Raw genomic sequence first — 19,971 nt, 5'->3', positions numbered from 1 at the left:
CAGCCTCCAAGAGGCACATGGGGAACACGGTAGCACAGTGGTTAGCATTGTTGCCTCACAGCGCCAGGGACCTGGGTTCAATTCCGGCCTCAGGTGACTGTCGGTGTGGAGTTTGCACTTTCTCCCCATGTCTGCGTGGGTTTCCTCCGGGTGCTCTGGTTTCTTTCCACAGTCCACAGATGTTGAGGTTGGGTGGAATGGCCATGCTAAATTGCCATGCTAACTTTCCTTCTTTTTACATACAAGCTCTTACAATCGGTCTTATCTTTCTTGTTAATTTACTTTTATATTTCATTTTCTCAATCTTTCTCAATTTCTGGTCACCTGTTACTGGTTTCTAAAGTTCTCCCCAATCCTTGGGCTAACTATTCTTCGCGGCAATGTTCCAAACCTCAACTTTTCATTTCAATCTATCCGTAATCTCTTTACTTAGTCACAAATTGACTGGCCACTTTTCCCGTTGGGAGCTTTTCTTTCCCCTTGGAACGTATATGCAGTAAGAATGATGAATTATTTATTCAAATTTCTTTTGCACATCTACTATCAAACCTTTCGATCTAATCCCTTAAACCACATTAGCCAACTCGAATACGTCCCCCTCCTCCTTCCAGACCTATGCAATTGGCTTCATTTAGGTTTAATTCTGTAGCTAAGGTTTTGGGTAGCTCACTCTCGAACCCATCGCCCCCAACCCCCACTTTTCCATTAGTTTTCTTTTCACAGGCAGCACGGTGGCGCAGTGGGTTAGCCCTGCTGCCTTATGGCGCCGAGGTCCCAGGTTTGATCCTGGCTCTGGGTCACTGTCCGTGTAGTGTTTGCACATTCTCCCCGTGTTTGCGTGGATTTCGCCCCCCACAGCCCAAAGATGTGCAGGGTAGGTGGATTGGCCACGCTAAATTGCCCCTTAATTGGAAAAAATGAATTGGGTATTCTAAATTTTTTTTAAAAATAGTTTTCTTTTCCCAAATTCAATAATTTGTATGCAAATTTCACACAAAATGGTCGCCGTGAGTTCTCAACGGTTTTGCAGTGTTTTTTTAGCCTCTCGCTCCCCCCTCCGCAGACGTGGCGCCCAGTCCACGTTTGTAAGTACTTGAAGTAATTCACGGCAGTGAGAACTCTGCCCGAGAGGAGCGGAGTATCGCGGAAGGGGCCAAACCGCTAATTACATTTAAATGTATGCAAATGCAGATTTTGCATGCCGCCACGACAGCGGGGTGGCGTAAACCTTGTTATCGCCACCAGCGAGGGACCGGAGCATAGCGGCCCAATCGGCTCTGGCCGTGGACCTCAATTTTTGGCTGGACACCCGATTGGGGTTCGGTTTGCAGTGTCGTACGACGGGAAATTTCGCTCAATATTCCCTTTAGTTTAACTAATTATTCGATGAAGATTAAATTACAGGTAGGCTAAATTATCTATGTACTTACAACATGAACTACCAGGTTAGCACTGGGACTGCGGCACTGAGGACCTAGGTTCGAATCCCGGCTCTGGGTCACAGTCCGTGTGGAGTTTGCACATTCTCCCCGTGTCTGCGTGGGTCTCACCCCCACAAACCAAAGATGTGCAGGGTAGGTGGGCTGGCCACGATAAATTGCCCCTTAATTGGAAAAAAATGAAATAAAATAATTGGGTATTCTAAATTATTTTAAAAAAACATAAACCAACACAACTATAGGAGTCAAATATCAGCACCTCAGTCTCCCTTTGTACTGAATTCCTATTTTCGGGTTTGATTTGGGTTTGGTTTTGGGTCTATTGTCACGGGTGCCTACGTACAGTGAAAAGTATTGTCCTGAGTACAGTCCAGACAGATCATTCCATACATGAAAAAACATAAGACATACGATGGACACACAATATAAATACACAGACATCGGGTGAATCATACGGAGTGTAGTATTACTCAGTAGAGAAGATGCGTCGAGAGATCAGTTCAGTCCATACGAGGATCGTTTCACCAAACTTCCAACTTTTACACCGTTGACCACACATGCTATGGGTCAGCAGATACTGTGTTTAAATTTACACATTATGAGTCACACTCGTGTTACCAATGATCAGCTTCCTGTGCACAGTAAGTAGTCCTTCTTCAAACACTCACTGCTAACTGCCAGAGGGGAAATTTCTTGTGATGTGCTGAGCAAACTTGCAAGTTCTTTTACAGTCTCTTCAGTCAAATTCAAAAAGGTTAAACACAACCTCAGTTGTAGACTACTGGCCCACAACTATTTTACCAGAAGAGCTCCACTTTAACCCGATTCTCAACCGAAACGCTCTTGGTTGCCAGGGGGGTAATTTATAAAAGCAGTTTTACACCGGCCAGGGCATTCATCAACCGACCGATCTGAGAAGCAGGAAGGGAAGTTTAAATAGCTTCAAAATGAATGTCCCGAGGGGTGAAAATAACAACAATATCCCTCCATAGATACAAAGTATCTTTGTGCACTACTGGTTCTCTCAGACAGAATTTTTTATGCACACATATATGTGTACATATATAAAAATGGTGGCGTTAGTTCACTGCCTATAATTAACTGCAGACCTCAGACTGAAACTCCAACTTCCCACTTCTCACTAAAGCAGATGTCGCTCAGCCCATACCCAAGTAGTATCCAGCGTCAGGGCATCTCGATGGCTATTTCCCGCACCGAGGATTCCACCCGGCATTTCCCACACTCCCGGTGTGACACACACGGGCTCCCATTTTCCATTATCCTCGATGCATGCAGGATCGAGCCTCCAGGATTGGAAGATTCGTCTCCAGCACACAGTGAGCAAACCCAGCAGAAAAAAAATCACTGGCATAATTAATAAAATAAGGGTTTTCTCTTCTTCAAATAAATTTCACGTATTATTTCCAAAGGTATTGGAGGGGGGGTTGGGGAAGGCCTGTTCCACTGACAGTCAGGCTGAATTCAACCAGGAGTCTGTTTTCCCCTTTTAAATCCGCCTGGGGTGTCTGGACGATGGGCTGATAGTGGGAGAGCGTTAGCCACGCAATGAAGCCTCCAGAGGTCCACTCCACCAGAGTTGGCAAAGCTATGCAGTGTTCAGTGCATCACATCTGCTACATAACATTAACTCTGAAGTGTGAAAAGTTGGGGGAGGGGACCGATACTGGGTGAGGTGTTTTCGAGAGGAAGTGGAAGGGAGGATTCTGGGAGGCGGGGGGTTGGGGGGCTCGATGGTATCAGTGGGCTGGGCTTGGAGTTATGAGGATGGTGGATAGGAGTTGGCGGGGGGTGGGGGGGGGGGGGGGTTGGTGGTATGGCAGCGCGGTGGCCCTACTGCCTCACGGCGCCGAGGTCCCAGGTTCGATCCCGGCTCTGGGTCACTGTCCGTGTGGAGTTTGCACATTCTCCGCGTGTTTGCGTGGGTTTCGCCCCCACAACCCAAAGATGTGCAAGGTAGGTGGATTGGCCACGCTAAATTGCCCCTCAATTGGAAAAAATGAATTGGATAATCTAATGTTTTTAAAAAAGGAGCGTGTGGGGGGCTGTTAGGATAGTTACGTGGAACGTGAGGGGTTTATTGGAGGGAGGTTTTTCAGGGTCATCTCGGGGGTAGTGCTCGTGAACTTGGAACCAGGGCCCCTGGAAGCCATTTTGGGGGGACGGGGGGGGGGGGGGGGGGGGGGCGGTCCGGCTCAGACGGCAGGCAGGTGCGGGGGCAGATGTTAGCCTTCGCCTCGCTGATTGCCTGGAGGCGGGTCCTGTTGGGGTGGAGGTCAGCTTCTCTGCCTTGTCCCTCGGCTTGGCGGGAGGGGATCTGCTGGAATTTCTTTGACACTCGGGAAGGTGAAGACTCAGCTGAAGGGGATGAAGGAAGGGTTTCACAATTCAGGGAGGCTGTTTATTTTTTTTTTAATAAATATTTTATTGAAAATTTTTGGTCAACCAACACAGTACATTGTGCATCCTTTACACAACATTATAACAATACAGATAATAATGACCTTTTTTATATAAACAAAAAACAACAAATAAATAAATATTAAATAACAAAAATGAAAACTAGCCCTAATTGGCAACTGCCTTGTTACAGGCTATACCCCCCCACCCCCCCCCCCCCCCCCATCCCTCCCCCCCCCCCATCCCTCCCCCCCCCCCCCCCCCCCAAAGTCCTGGGCTGCTGCTGCTGCCTTCTTTTTTCCCCCATCTATCTTTCCGCAAGATATTCGACGAACGGTTGCCACCGCCTGGTGAACCCTTGAGCCGACCCCCTTAGGACGAACTTAATCCGCTCTAGCTTTATGAACCCCGCCATATCATTTATCCAGGTCTCCACCCCCGGGGGCTTGGCTTCTTTCCACATTAGCAATATCCTGCGCCGGGCTACTAGGGACGCAAAGGCCAAAACATCGGCCTCTCTCGCCTCCTGCACTCCCGGCTCTTGTGCAACCCCAAATATAGCCAACCCCCAGCTTGGTTCGACCCGGACTCCTACTACTTTTGAAAGCGCCTTTGTCACCCCCACCCAAAACCCCTGTAGTGCCGGGCATGACCAAAACATATGGGTATGATTCGCTGGGCTTCTCGAGCACCTCGAACACCTATCCTCCACCCCAAAAAATTTACTGAGCCGTGTTCCAGTCATATGTGCCCTGTGTAATACCTTAAACTGAATCAGGCTTAGCCTGGCGCACGAGGACGACGAGTTTACCCTGTTTAGGGCATCTGCCCACAGCCCCTCCTCGATCTCCTCCCCTAGCTCTTCTTCCCATTTCCCTTTTAGTTCGTCCACCATAGTCTCCCCTTCGTCCCTCATTTCCCTATATCCGACACCTTACCATCCCCCACCCATTTCTTTGAGATGACTCTGTCCTGCACCTCCTGTGTCGGGAGCTGCGGGAATTCCCTCACCTGTTGCCTCGCAAAAGCCCTCAATTGCATGTACCTGAATGCATTCCCTTGGGGCAACCCATATTTCTCGGTCAGCGCTCCCAGACTTGCGAACTTCCCGTCCACAAATAGATCTTTCAGTTGCGTTATTCCTGCTCTTTGCCACATTCCATATCCCCCATCCATTCCCCCCGGGGCAAACCTATGGTTGTTTCTTATCGGGGACCCCCCCAATGCTCCGGTCTTTCCCCTATGTCGTCTCCACTGTCCCCAAATCTTCAGTGTAGCTACCACCACCGGGCTCGTGGTGTAGTTCCTCGGTGAGAACGGCAATGGGGCTGTCACCATAGCCTGCAGGCTGGTCCCCCTACAGGACGCCCTCTCTAATCTCTTCCACGCCGCTCCCTCCTCCTCTCCCATCCACTTACTCACCATTGAAATATTAGCGGCCCAATAATACTCACTTAGGCTCGGTAATGCCAGCCCCCCCCCTATCCCTACTACGCTGTAAGAATCCCTTCCTCACTCTCGGAGTCTTCCCGGCCCAAACAAAACCCATGATGCTCTTTTCTATCCTTTTAAAAAAAGCCTTCATGATCACCACCGGGAGGCACTGAAACACAAAGAGGAATCTCGGGAGGACCACCATCTTAACCGCCTGCACCCTCCCTGCCATTGACAGTGCTACCATATCCCATCTCTTGAAATCTTCCTCCATCTGTTCCACCAACCGCGTTAAATTTAGCCTGTGCAATGTGCCCCAATTCTTAGCTATCTGGATCCCCAGGTAACGAAAGTCTCTTGTTACCTTCCTCAACGGTAGGTCTTCTATTTCTCTACTCTGCTCCCCTGGAGGGAGGCTGTTTATTATGCACTTCCGAGAATTGGTTGCCATTGAACATTGGGGAGAGGGGAGGGAGCAGTTGGTGGTATTGTTGTCTTTGGTTACACGGTTTATGGATTGTTAATTTGTGGGTTTTTTTCCTGGAATGTACGGGTGGATGTTTTGGTCTGTATATTGAGTGGGGGCGGTTTGTGTGTGGGGGATTGTTACTGTATTTGTCCTTTCCTTGGTTTATTGATGAAAATGATGAGAAGGTGATTTTCAAAATAAATTAATTAATTTAGAGTACCCAATTATTTTTCTTTACCCAATTAAGGGGCAATTTAGCGTGCCCAATCCACCTACCCGGCCCATCTTTGGGTCGCGAGGGTGAAGCCCACGCAGGCACAGGTAGAATGTGCAAATTCCACACGGGCAGTGACCCGAGGCTGGGATGGAACCCGGGTCCTCGGCGGCGTGAGACAGCAGTGCTAACCACTGTGCCATCTTGCTGCTCGTGTGATACTTTAATTCAATACGTATCTGGAATTAAAAGCTTAATGATGACCATGAGATCATTATGGATTGCTGTAAAAACCCATCTGGTTCACTAATGCCCTTTTAGGAAGGAAATCTGCCATCCTTACCTGGTCTGGCCTACATGCAACCCCAGATCCACAACAATGTGGGTGACTCTTAAATGTCCTCTGTTCAAGGGCAATCAGGGATGGTAATAAATGCTGGCCCAGCCAGCAAACACCCACATTCCAAGAGTTTTTAAAAACTGGCTTAGTTGAGTCAAGAGTTTTGTGCTCGTAATGTTTCACCGTAAATAAATGTAAGACTGGGTAAAGATTGGCTCCAGTATTGTGCTTCACAAACTGACTTTTGGGAATATCATTGTTATTTGTACAGTGACAAATGTACAGCAAAGCAAATTACTTATTTTGTTTACCCAGATTTGGGGGGCACGTTTGTGGAGTGCACCCTGAGCCTGATCAAGATCAATCTGACATGAAGCATTAAGAGTCCTCAAATGATACGTCACTTTGAATAAGAGACTTTGGGACATTTAACTAATACCAATCGACGTCAAGAGTCCTTTTGTCAAAATACATGGAGGGACTGGAAACCTTTGGGCTGTAAGTCTGACATGAAATGTATATTACGAATATAATCTATTGCTGTAAGAGTTGCTGTACTGTAATATAATTTGTAATGCCAAATCTGAATTGCCACATAATTATAGTCTTACATCAACACTGCAATGAAGGTACTGTGAACATCCAATAATATACGTTTTAAAATTTTATAAATAAAGCACATCTTTTTGTACAAAAAAACCTCAATGCTGCATTTGGAAAGTGGCCAGATACTGAATGAAATTCTTCTGATGGGCTGTGTGTAAACTGTTGTCAGTCTTAAGGTAATTAGCTGCCTTTCCTCTGCCACCCAGTGTTGGGATTATTTTTTTTAAATTTAGAGTACCCAATTCATTTTTTCCAATTAAGGGGCAATTTAGTGTGGCCAATCCACCTAGCCTGCACATCTTTGGGTTGTGGGGGCGAAACCCACGCAAACATGGGGAGAATGTGCAAACTCCACACATCCAGAGCCGGGATCGAACCTGGGACCTCAGCACCGTGAGGCAGCAGTGCTAACCTCTGCGCCGCCCTCACCACCACCTTCTCAAGGGGCAATTATGGATGGTTCAATCCCGGCTCTGGGTCACTGTCCGTGCGGAGTTTGCACATTCGCCCCGTGCCTGCGTGGGTTTCACCCCCACAACCCAAAGATGTGGCGGGCAGGTGGAATGACCACGCTAAATTGCCCCTTAATTGGGAAAAAATAGGTGATGGTGAGCTGCCTTCTTGAACTGCTGCAATCCACATGGTGTAAGTACACCCACAGTGCTGTTAGGAAACATAGGAGGCCATTCGGCCCTTCGAGCCTGCTCCGCCATTCATTATGATCATGGCCGATCATCCAACTCAGTAGCCTAATCCCGCCTTCCCCTCCCCCCCCCCCCCCATACCCTTTCATGTGGGCGGAGCTACAGAGTTGAGCAGTGAGTATTTAAACTAACTGCTTCGCGGATTCGAGTCTTTTCGGCGGGAATTCACCTGTTGGAGTGGGTGGAGCTACAGAGTCGAGCGGTGGGTATTTAAACTAACTGCTTCGCGGATTAGAGTCTTTTCGGCGGGAATTCACCTGTTGGAGTGGGCGGGGCTGCTTCGCTGCTTAAACAGCGGCCACAAGGTCTTTGGGGATAAATTTGAAGAGTGACATCACAGCAAAGCAGTGACCTGATTGGCTGGTAAGGAAAGTGCTCCAATTAGCAGTAGCTGGGAGAAACTTAAATCTTCGTGTGTTGGTAAGTATTGTGATTGGTAAGTAAAATCTTTATTCCTTTCACTTATTCATTATTTGATATTATATTTGTAATCAGTTAAGGTAAAGTGTAAAAATGGCAGGAGATCCCGACCCGTGTTATGTTCCTCGTGCTCAATGTGGGAGTTCAGGGACGCGGCCGATGCCCCTGACTCCTTCATGTGCGGGAAGTGGGACCACCTGCAGCTCCTGTTAGACCCCATGATGGCTCTGGAGCTGCGGATGGACTCACTTTGGAGCATCCGCGATGCTGAGGAGGTCGTGGATAGCACGTTCAGTGAGTTGGTCACACCGCAGATTAGGGTTGGTGAGGGAGACAGGGAATGGGTGACCAAAAGGCAGAGAAAGAGCAGTAAGGCAGTGCAGGTGTCCCCTGCGGTCATCTCCTTCCAAAACAGGTATACCGTTTTGGATACTGTTGGGGGAGATGACTCATCAGGTGAAGATAGTAGTAGCCAGGCTCATGGCACCGTGGCTGGCTCTGCTGCACAGAAAGGCGGGAAAAAGACTGGCAGGGCTATAGTCATAGGGTATTCAATTGTAAGGCGAGTAGACAGGCGTTTCTGTGGTCGAAATGAGACTCCCGAATGGTATGTTGCCTCCCGGGTGCACGGGTCAGGGATATCTCAGATCGGCTGCAGGACATACTGAAGGGGGAGGGTGAACAGCCAGTTGTCGTGGTGCATATAGGTACCAACGATATAGGTAAAAAATGGGATAAGGTCCTACAATCAGAATTTAGGGAGTTGGGAGATAAGTTAAAAAGTAGGACCTCAAAGGTAGTAATCTCAGGATTGCTATCAGTGCCACCAGACAGTCAGAGTAGAAATTCAAGAATAGTCAGAATGAATACGTGGCTTGAGAGATGGTGGAGGAGGGAGGGGTTCAGATTTTTGGGGCATTGGAACCGGTTCTGGGGGCGGTGGGACCATTACAAATCGGATGATCTACACCTGGGCAGGACTGGAACCAAGGTCCTAGGGGGTGCTATTGCTAACACTGTTGGGGAGGTTTTGAACTAATGTGGTAGGGGGATGGGAACCAGATTAGGAAGTTAGAGGTCAGTAAAGAGGCAGCAACTAAAGCCAGTAAGGTACAGATAATAAACTCATTGTGACTAAGGGGAAGAGTAGACAGGGAAGGGACAGGTGGTCTGAGGTACATTTGTTTTAATGCAAGAAGTGTAGCAGGTAAGGCAGATGAATTTAGGGCTTGGATTAGTACTTGGAATATGATGTTATTGGTATTACTGAGACTTGGTTGAGGGAAGGGCAAGATTGGCAACTAAATGTCCCAGGGTATAGATGCTTCAGGAGGGATAAAGAGGGAGGTAAAAGGGGTGGAGGAGTTGCATTACTGGTCAGAGATGATATCACAGCTGTGATTAAGGAGGGCATTAAGGAGGGCACTATGGAGGATTCGAGCACTGAGGCAAAAAGGGTAGAGCTAAGAAATAGGAAGGGTGCAGTAACATTGTTAGGACTTTACTACAGGCCTCCCAAAAGCGAGTGGAGGAACAGAGGGATCTTGGGGTCCACGTACATAGATCCCTCAAAGTTGCCACCCAGGTTGATAGGGTTGTTAAGAAGGCGTATGGTGTGTTGGTTTCATTAACAGGGGGATTAAGTTGAAGAGCCGCGAGGTTTTGCTGCAGCTTTATAAAACTCTAGTTAGACCACACTTGGAATATTGTGTCCAGTTCTGGTCACCTCATTATAGGAAGGATGTGGATGCTTTGGAGAGGGTACAGAGGAGATTTACCAGGATGCTGCCTGGACTGGAGGGCATGTCTTATGAAGAAAGTTTGAGGGAGCTAAGGCTTTTCTCACTGGAGCGAAGAAGGAAGAGAGGTGACTTGATAGAGGTGTACAAGGTGATGAGAGGCATGGATAGAGTGGATAGCCAGAGACTTTTCCCCAGGGTGGAAATGGCTGTCACGAGGGGACATAATTTTAAGGTGTTTGGAGGAAGGTATAGGGGAGATGTCAGAGGTAGGTTCTTTACACAGAGAGTGGTGGGTGTGTGGAATGCACTGCCAGCAGAGGTGGTGGAGTCAGAGTCATTAGGGACATTTAAGCGACTCTTAGACAGGCACATGGACCGCAAACCTTGGAGTTGACTGGTTACTGGTCTGAACTGGAATTCCATTTTATGGTATGTGAGACCAGTTCGGAGCAGTCATTTCCCATGTTTTCCTAGTTTTTCCTTCAGAAAGAGAGAGCTGTTGTGCTGTGAAGTAGAATATCTTCCTATGTTGGGTCACCTAGAGTCAGCCTCAAACACTCCCACCTCTAGAATGGTGGAGCACGAGATAAAGCTCTCCCTCTCTCTCTGCTTAGGCCCCATTTCGGAAGAGCACCCACTATGGTACCAGTGTGAACTTCCTGCATTTCCAACACCCCATCAGCTTTCCGGTTTACTTGGCACAAGTTGCTGGCAATTGCTTTTCTTTATTTATTTTTTTTTTAAACTGCATCTCCCACCAGGTCCCCATCACTGCATTCTTCCCGCCCATTTATCACTGGTGGGCAGCTGGACCTCCAACCCGAGCCTCCCTCAATCCCGCTCTGAACTCCGCAAAGTCTGGATGATCTCGAAGAGGACAGTTTCTGCTCTTAGCCCTCCCTTTTGGAGAGAGGTCCACCCCTGCCACTTTGCAAAGCATGGGGAGGTGGGGAGTACTGATCCTGTGTCCCATCTGTGCATCATCAAGAAGGCGCACCGCAGCTGTCCGTGTCAAAGGGCAAACAAGGCTGACTGGGCAATTCATTTTTTAAAACTAAATTTAGAGTACCCAATTATTTTTTCCAATTAAGGGGCAATTTAGCGTGGCCAATCCATCTAACCTGCACAATCTTCGGGTTGTGGGGGTGAAACCCATGCAGACACGGGGAGAACGTGCAAACTCCACGGACAGTGACCTAGAGCCGGGATTCAAACCCGGGTCCTCAGCGCCATAGGCAGCAGTGCTAACCACTGCGCCACCGTGCTGCCCTGACTGGGCAATTCATGACCGAGAAACGTGCTGCCAGATCAAGGCTGCCTCCACAGCAAAACAATCTGGTAATCACTCAGCTAATTGAGGCCTGTTCTAGTTACCACATCCAAATGTTAAGCTTCAGTATTTACTGTGTCAGAATCTCTTTTTAAAATAAATGTAAAGTATCCAATTCTTTTTTTCCCCCCAATTAAGGGGCGATTTAGCACGGTCAATCCATCTACCCTGCACATCTTTGGGTTGTGGGGGTGAAACCCACACAAACACGGGGAGAATGTGCAAACTCCACACGGACAGTGACCTGGGGTCGGGATCGGACCCGGTCCTCGGTGCCATGAGGCAGCAGTGCTAACCCACTGCGCCGCCGTGCCGCCCCGTGTCAGAATCTCTTACCGGCAAATCGAACACAAGATCTCCCGGCCATCAAAAGTCACCAGAGTTAGATGTAAATAGACCGCTATTTAAACGTTGTCACGGTAACAATACAAGGCCAAATCTAGGCTAAATAGCAGGAGGTGGTTTCTTTTCCGTCTGGGGAATAGTCAATCTCTGGAACAGGCTGCTGTCCCAGATTGTGAACACAAATTCACTGAATTCCACCAAGGGAGAGCCGGACCTGTTTCTGGCTGGGACGGAGGTCACCTCGTACGAATGGTAGCTAACCGTGTAGAATTATCAGGGCTCGAGTCAGGTCCTGGGCTGGTGTTGATCACCGAAGAGGATCAGGGAGGAATCTTACAGATCTATCCCTCCAGATTGTCAGTGTTTATTTTTGGGGGTGGGAAAGCTTTGTGCTGTTGCACAACTTTGTTCCATACAAATGTACATTAGTATCGCTCTCTTAAATCTTCACTTACTAATCTTGCAATCAATAAGAAAATGAAACTGCTGATTTCAAAGTTGTTTCTAGACACTCTCTGCAGGGATGCTTCACGGTGTAAGGGTACAAGGCCCAGGAGGGTTAGAAAGGGACAAATGGACATGAAGCAAGTGCATGCCCTTCCCATTAACCGTGTGTGATTCCAAGTCAAAACCACAAATCCAATAAGACAAGCTCTCCGACAGAAAGGAGCAACAGGTTTTCACTATTATTCACCAGGAATATGGGGGAGAAACCCAACAAGCCTTCATTCATTCCGATTCACTCTAGCTAGTTGTTCGAGTATCAGAATTCCCAAATCATCCCATATTCTCGGCTAGAGAACGCATCATGTTCCGCAACACTGTCTGGGAGGGGGGGTGAAAGTTCAGCAGCCAAGCCCTTTGTAACCTTCCAGTTTTGCTCATTTTACAGGACATATTAACACAGAATGCACTGCTCAGAAACAGGTTCGTCAGGTCCTTTGCACAAGCATCCTCCTACCTTCATAGAATCCCTATAGTGCAGAAGGAGGCCATTCGGCCCATCCAGTCTGCACCGACCCTTCGAAAGACCACCCTGCCCAGGCTCAATCCCCCGCTACTCCATCTCACATATCCTCGGATTCCTTTTGCCATCCTGTGTTTATCTACACTTCCCTTATCATTTGCTTGCTGCCTCAACGACTCCTGGGCGGCACGGTAGCACAGTGATTGGCACGGCCAAAGGTGCCAAGCTGGCATTTTTTGCATGCGAATGATCAGGCTGGGGTTGTCTGGCGAGGGCGGGGACTCTCCCATATTGTGTTTGGGATTGGGGGGGGTGGGGGAGAAGAGGTCTGGCTTCGTTTTGGGGGCCTCAGACATAAATTTTAAAATGGTGTCTCGATCTCTCATTACAATGGGGCGTTCCGGCGAGCAGAGCTCCCCATTGCAAAAAAAGGGGATATGTCCGGCCATGCGAACCCCGTTCACGCCCCTTATTCAGAGCGAATCAGGTTGAATATCCAGGTGTTTCTCAGCACTGCGGGTGCCGAGAAACACACGGCTAAACGCGCTTGCGAGGGACTTGGTCTGTTGCCAATTTCCACCGGAGTCACCAATAATGTTGCTCTTTTTAACTGGATACTAATATGACAGCAGTAATGATGATATTGCTTTTCAGAGTCGCCAGGTATCAAATGATACCACCACAAGGTTTTACCGGATATCGATCAAAGACCCAACAACCAGTTAGTTAGTTCAAGTTCAATGATAGTTTATTTACACACAAGAATTACTTTGACATGCAACATAAAACACTACAAGCTAAATTACACCTAACACTACAACAACCTGTACTTAATGTCAGGCACCCGGCTGTATGCAGAGGAACAAGGCCTTTGTTTGGATCTTGCGTGGCTGGGTCTGGAGAAGTGACTTCGTTTCTGCTGGGCTCATCTGTCTAGTAGCGATCGTTGGTCTTGATCTTGTCTTCTGGTCGTGGTGCTGCACTTGGTTTTAGGCGTAGGTCGGGGCCAAGAGAGACCGAGCGCCGGGGCCAAGAGAGACCGAACACATGGCTGTGTCTCTCTTTATCCTTCTGGGGTTTCGCGTTCTTTTGGGCGGTCCTTAGCTTTGGACCCAATAATTCGGCAGGCTTCGATTACTGCCTTCGATTTTGACCAATAAAGGGGTGGGTGCCTTGATGGCGGGGCGTGTCCTGAGCGGTCATTGACCTTGGCTTTTTGGGCTCCCTGTGCAAAGGGAGTGGCGCCGATGAGTCTGTTTCTGTATCTGTTACCCGTGTTCTGGAGAAATGGGCCATTAGAATGCAAAGTAGCTGGGGGTTTTGATAGCGTCTAGTTATCCGAGTTGCCAATATACATAAGCTCTGAGCGCCCGAGTCCTGGGTTGACCATATTTCCCATGGTCCTTTGCAGGGGCTGGTTTAGCACACTGGGCTAAATCGCTGGCTTTTAAAGCAGACCAAGGCAGGCCAGCAGCACGGTTTGATTCCGGTACCGGCCTCCCCGATCAGGCGCCGGAATGTGGCGACTAGGGGCTTTTCACAGTAACTTCATTGAAGCCTACTTGTGACAATAAGCGATTTTCATTTCAGGTGGCCATATTTCCCAGGATCCTTTGTAAGTGGCCATCCCAGATGGCTACAGTTCAGTTTTGGGAAGACCGCGCCCATAGTTTTTATATGGACAGTCCAGTTCAGTTTCTGGTCAATGGTCACCCCCAAGGTGTTGATAATGGGGGATTCAGTGATGCTAATGCCACTGAATATCAAGGGGAGATGTCTAGATTCTCTCTTATCTGGCACATGTGTGGCATAATAGCCACTGACATGCGAACATGTTGCAGGGGGTGGGGTGGGGGATGGCCAGAAAATGTAAGTAGAGACAGCAATTCAGAGTTTTGGCACTTCAACCCGCCCCAGTCTAGTGCAGAGCAGGAGCTGAACCACAGGGAGTCCAGTATTCAGGTCACGCTGCCGGCTCACTGTCAAACTGATCATAGTATCATTTACTTGGGAGCATATTTTGGATGTCATGTCTGTAAATAGTTCACTTGCTCAGCAAGGGAACGGGAAAGTGATTCCTGAGCACAGGGCTCGGGGCAACAACAAAAAAAAAAGACCATTTGGCCACTTTGAATTCTTCACCTTGTGAGATTCAAATGGCACAGAACCCCTCGGATCATCCATTTCGAAATGGCTAATTAACAGGTCGCAGCTGTCAGTCGGGTCAACGGAAAGGTTGGAGTGAGCTTCAGAGTCTCAGAGTTTCACAGCCCCATGGTGTGACCTGAACACAGCAAGGAAGGCAGGCAAGAGATTTTCCACAGAGCGTTCCACCCAATGTAGTCAGGTTTACCCACAAGTACAGAGCTGAAAGAGTGCCGGATTGCCACCTCCGCTTCACTGGGATTGGCAAAGTCCCCACCTGCCTCTTCAGGTGGATATTCTGAAACTGTTTGAGCAAGGGGCACTCCCTGCACTGGAGTGTCAAAAACACACTTGACTTCCAAAAGAAAAGCCATTGGAAAGCTGAAAGGGTAACTGAAAAACATTGCAGGGTTCTGATTACAGTGTTTCAGTTCTAACCAAGGGCACACTCGGGACCGGGGAGAGGAATCATGCGCCCTGACGCTCCTCCTGTTTCTAAGCCCCTTATTCCCCACTTTACCCCCCCCCCCTCCAACACTCTCCCCCCGCCACCCTGCTGCCCCCCCAAAAATCATACAAGATATTATTTCCCCCTTTCAGGATTCATCAATCAATTCCCGAAACAATCACACACAAGTCCTAGTAAAATGATAATGCCCATTGTTGACATCCGATCACAAATAGCATTCGATATATATGATTCATTAGTACTAAGAGCAGCAATGATATAAAGCAGTGTTAGCTTGTTTGCGTCCTATTGGTAATCTCGCTGTGACTATTAAACAAAGCAGAGAACACAAATACTACTTTAACAGCATTGTGCAATATTGTTAATTTGACAGGAAGATATCCTATTATTTATTCATAATACTGTGCAAAAGACAACACTAATTTTAGTGACTGCTTCAGCGCTCATTAACATGCTCTGCACACTGCACCTTGTGGACAAGATAACAGTCAATTCATATTTGGGGAAAAATTCTATATTTACAACTCAGATCTTCTCAATTATGTAGTAGAAGACAGCATGATGGTACTCAATATAATTATTTCATAGAGGCGCCGAGGGCCCAGGTTTGATCCCGGCCCCAGGTCACTGTACATTCTCCCAGTATCTTTTTTTAACAATATTCGTTCATGGGAAGTAGGCGTCGCAGGCTGTACCAGAATTTATTGCCTGGAGTCACATGTAGGCCAGATCGGGTAAGGATGGAAGACTTCCTTCCCTAAGGGACATTAGTCAACCAGATGGGTTTTTACAACAATCAACAATGGTTTCATGGTCATCATTAGACTTTTTCTAATTCCAGATATTTTATTGAGTTTAAATTCCATCACCTGCCGTGGTGGGATTTGAACCAGGGTCCCCGGGTTCATTGTCCTGGGTCTCTGGATTACTAGACTAGCGACAATACCACTGTACAACCGCCTCCCCTTGCGTGGGTCTCGCCCCCACAAAGATGTGCAAAGTAAGTGAATTGGGCACGCTAAAAATTGTCCCTTAATTGGAAAAAAACAAATTGGGTATTCCAAATTAAAAATAAATAAATTTGAGAGTTTGTGGTATTTAATTTTGCTGTACTGAACCTCAAAGTGAACCTCCCAACTTCAACCCCTCCAACTCCCCCCAACTTCTCATCCCAAACACTCCCATTCCGCTCCATCCTCTCCCACCCTTGAATCATCCCCACTCCCTCCAAGCTCCTCCTACCCGCCCCTCAACATCTCCACCCTCCCGCCCATCCCCATCTAACATCCTGCCCACTCCCACAACCCCCCACAATCTTCCCCCCTCCCTCCCTCCAACCCCAACATACTGCCCATCCCCATTCAACTTTTTCCCACTCCTTGAAGCCTCCCTCCAACCTTCCAACCCACCCTCCTCAAACCTTTACCCCCCCCATGCTCCACCAACCTTACCCCCGCCAACCCTCCAACCAAGCCCCCAACTCTTCTCAAACCTTTCCCCACCAACTTTCCCATCCACCCCTCCCAAAACTGCCCTCCAACCTTCCCCCCACCCCAGCCCCCTCCAACCTCCCCCTCCCCAACCCCCCTCCAACCTGTGAGTCTGTTGGGTCTTTGTTCCTGATATCTGGACATGGTTATCTATCTTTCTCCTGGAGCAACTCTTTTGATTCCTGAATTTCTACTCTTGATCTATCCCACTTATCTCCATCCTGATGATTCTTGTGACACGTGGCAATCTTTAGGGAGATCGCGTATTTCCTAACAGTCCTTCATTCAGTGCTGGCAAAGTAAACAAGTCACTGAAAGCTACCCTCCAAAGAGCTGGACTCAATATAGTGACAGGTCCATGAGGCATCATAATACACCGTCTGTATGCATCTCCATAGCAACTAATTGTAAAACATTTTATCAGCTTTTCTTTAATTAACTTTAATTATTCACTGGAAAGCATAATTTTCTTTTAAACTATTCCAGAATCTCCACAGATGGCCCCATCACTTTACAAAGCGAGTAGTTGAAGCAACCGACACAAATCCCAGTCTGGGACATTGGGACTGCCGAACATAGAACATAACACCGCAGTACAGGCCCTTCAGCCCTCGATGCTGCGCCGTCCTGTGAAACCACTCTAAAGCCCACCTACACTATTCCCTTATTGTCCATATGTCTATCCAATGACCATTTGAATGCCCTTAGTGTTGGCGAGTCCACTACTGCTGCAGGCAGGGCATTCCACGCCCTTACTACTCTCTGCGTAAAGAACCTACCTCTGACATCTGTCTTAAATCTATCCCCCCTCAATTTAAAGCTATGTCCCCTCGTGCTAGACATCACCATCCGAGGAAAAAGGCTCTCACTGTCCACCCTATCCAATCCTCTGATCATCTTGTATGCCTCAATTAAGTCACTTCTTAACCTTCTTCTCTCTAACGAAAACAGCCTCAAGTCCCTCAGCCTTTCCTCATAAGATCTTCCCTCCATACCAGGCAACATTCTGGTAAATCTCCTCTGCACCCTTTCCAATGCTTCCACATCCTTCCTATAATGCAGCGACCAGAATTACACGCAATACTCCAAATGTGGCCGCACCAGAGTTTTGTACAGTTGCAACATGACCTCATGGCTCCGAAACTCAATCCCTCTACCAATAAAAGCTAACACACCGTACGCCTTCTTAACAACCCTCTCAACCGGAGTGGCAACTTTCAGGGTCCTATGTACATGGACACCGAGATCTCTCTGCTCATCCACACTGCCAAGAATCTTACCATTAGCCCAGTACTCTGTCTTCCTGTTATTCCTTCCAAAATGAATCACCTCACACTTTTCTGCATTAAACTCCATTTGCCACCTCTCAGCCCAGCGCTGCAGCTTATCTACGTCCCTCTGTAACTTGTAACATCCTTCCGCACTGTCCACAACGCCATCGACTTTAGTGTCATCTGCAAATTTACTCACCCACCCTTCTACGCCCTCCTCCAGGTCATTTATAAAAATGACAAACAGCAGTGGCCCCAAAACAGATCCTTGTGGCACACCATTAGTAACTGGACTCCAGTCTGAACACTTCCCATCAACCACCACCCTTTGTCTTCTTCCCGCTAGCCAATTTCTGATCCAAACTGTTAAATCTCCCTGAATCCCATGCTTCCGTATTTTCTGCAGTAGCCTACCGTGGGGAACCTTATCAAATGCTTTACTGAAATCCATATACACCACATCAACTGCTTTACCCTCATCCACCTGTTTGGTCACCTTCTCAAAGAACTCAATAAGGTTTGTGAGGCACGACCTACCCTTCACAAAACCGTGTTGACTCTCTCTAATCAAATTATTCCTTTCCAGATGATTATACACCCAATCTCTTATAAACCTTTCCAAGATTTTGCCAGCAACAGAAGTAAGGCTCACTGGTCTATAGTTACCGGGGCTGTCTCTACTCCCCTTCTTGAACAAGGGGACAACATTTGCTATCCTCCAGTCTTCTGGTACTATTCCTCTAGACAAAGATGACTTAAAGATCAAAGCCAAAGGCTCAGCAATCTCTTCCCTAGCTTCCCAGAGAATCCTAGGATAAATCCCATCCGGCCCAGGCGACTTATCTATTTTCACACTTTCCAGAATTGTTAACACCGCCTCCTTATGAAACTCAAGCCCTTCTAGTCTAGTAGCCTGAATCTCAGTATTCTCCTCGACAACATTGTCTTTTTCCTGTGTGAATACTGATGAAAAATATTCATCATGTCTTCTCATGTCCCCTCCTGTCTCTTCTTAGCTCTCTCTTTAGGTCCTTCCTAGCTAACTTGCAACTCTCGAGCGCCCTAACTGAACCTTCATGTCTCATCTTTACATAAGCCTCCTTCTTCCTCTTGACAAGTGTTTCGACTGCCTTAGTAAACCACGGTTCCCTTGCTCGACCACTTCCTCCCTGCCTGACAGGTACATACTTATCAAGGACACGCAGTAGCTGTTCCTTGAACAAGCTCCACATTTCCATTATGCCCATCCCCTGCAGTTTTCCTCTCCATCCGATGCATCCTAAGTCTTGCCTCATCGCATCATAATTGCCTTTCCCCCAGATATAACTCTTGCCCTGCGGTATATACCTATCCCTTTCCATCACTAAAATAAACGTAATCGAATTGTGGTCACTATCACCAAAGTGCTCACCTACCTCCAAATCTAACACCTGTCCTGGCTCATTACCCAGTACCAAATCCAATACGGCCTCGCCTCTCGTTGGCCTATCTACATACTGTGTCAGGAAACCCTACTGCACACATTGGACAAAAACGGACCCATCTAAAGTACTCGAACTATAGCGTTTCCAGTCAATATTTGGAAAGTTAAAGTCCCCCATAACAACTACCCTGTTGCTTTCGCTCCTATCCAGAATCATCTTTGCAATCCTTTCCTCTACATCTCTGGAACTTTTCAGAGACCTATAGAAAACCCCTATCAGGGTGACCTCTCCTTTCCTGTTTCTAACCTCAGCCCATACTACCTCAGTAGACGAGTCCTCATCAAATGTCCTTTCTGGCACCGTAATACTGTCCTTGACTAACAATGCCACCCCTCCCCCTCTTTTACCACCTTCCCTGAGCTGACTGAAATATCTAAGCCCCGGCACCTGCAACAACCATTCCTGTCCCTGCTTTATCCATGTCTCCGAAATGGCCACAACACTGAAGTCCCAGGTACCAACCCGTGCCGCAAGTTCACCCACCTTATTCCGGATGCTCCTGGCATTGAAGAAGACACACTTTAAACCAACTTCCTGCCTGCCGGTACACTCCTGCAACTTTGAAACCTTACTCATGACCTCACTACTCTCAACCTCCTGTATACTGGAGCTACAATTCAGGTTCCCAAGCCCCTGCTGAACTAGTTTAAACCCTCCCGAAGAGCATTAGCAAATTTCCCCCCC

General features: G+C 47.8%; 1 protein-coding gene across 6 annotated transcripts in view; it reads right to left on the bottom strand.

Annotated features, from left to right (window-relative positions):
- cuedc1b (CUE domain containing 1b) overlaps window positions 1-19,971 on the bottom strand; it is a 403,376-nt gene that overhangs the window by 140,052 nt on the left and 243,353 nt on the right. The window contains exon 1 of one of the 6 annotated variants that reach the window (XM_072469717.1): window positions 16,637-16,736. The exons of 4 other annotated variants lie outside the window; for them this stretch is intronic. The gene's annotated coding sequence lies outside the window, so the exon portion shown is untranslated. Of the gene's footprint in view, window positions 1-1,430; window positions 1,604-16,636; window positions 16,737-19,971 lie in introns of those variants that run through there. One more of the 6 variants, XM_072469714.1, reaches the window with a different exon arrangement.

This window comes from Scyliorhinus torazame, chromosome 12, assembly GCF_047496885.1.
Source record: "Scyliorhinus torazame isolate Kashiwa2021f chromosome 12, sScyTor2.1, whole genome shotgun sequence".
In the NCBI taxonomy this organism is placed as follows: Eukaryota; Metazoa; Chordata; class Chondrichthyes; order Carcharhiniformes; family Scyliorhinidae; genus Scyliorhinus; species Scyliorhinus torazame.
This window is presented reverse-complemented; position numbering and strand designations above follow the sequence as displayed.